This window comes from Aplysia californica, unplaced genomic scaffold (assembly GCF_000002075.1).
Source record: "Aplysia californica isolate F4 #8 unplaced genomic scaffold, AplCal3.0 scaffold00613, whole genome shotgun sequence".
In the NCBI taxonomy this organism is placed as follows: domain Eukaryota; kingdom Metazoa; phylum Mollusca; class Gastropoda; order Aplysiida; family Aplysiidae; genus Aplysia; species Aplysia californica.
Genome location: NW_004797883.1, coordinates 1370 through 2010, shown reverse-complemented (window position 1 = coordinate 2010; position 641 = coordinate 1370).

The following is a 641-nucleotide window of genomic DNA, read 5'->3' as shown; positions in this document are numbered from 1 at the left end:
GTTCCTGGTGGTGGTGCTGGGCCAGAGGTTCCTGGTGGTGGTGCTGGGCCAGAGGTTCCTGGTGGTGGTGCTGGTCCAGATGTACCTGGTGGTGGTGCTGGGCCAGAGGTTCCTGGTGGTGGTGCTGGGCCAGATGTTCCTGGTGGTGGTGCTGGGCCAGATGTACCTGGTGGTGGTGCTGGGCCAGAGGTTCCTGGTGGTGGTGCTGGACCAGAGGTTCCTGGTGGTGGTGCTGGGCCTGGATATTCAAATATCAGTTTTTAAATTATAATTTTAGAACTCCTCTTTTTGTGTAATGCATACAAGTTAAATATTATATCGCTTGTTACATGAAATGTTTATTCATTACATCAAAGTTGTCAATTTTTTATGTTAAAAGAAATGAAATCTATGTTTAAAAATGAAGTAAAAATAGAAATATATACCTGAAGTTCCTGGTGGTGGTGCTGGGCCAGAGGTTCCTGGTGGTGGTGCTGGGCCAGATGTACCTGGTGGTGGTGCTGGGCCTGAGGTTCCTGGTGGTGGTGCTGGTCCTGGTTAATCGAGTCACAGATTTTATTTTTTCCGGTTTTGAAAGCTAATCTAAACGGGGTTTTTTCATATCTGTGCTGGTATATGAAGTTTTATGTTAAATATAAATC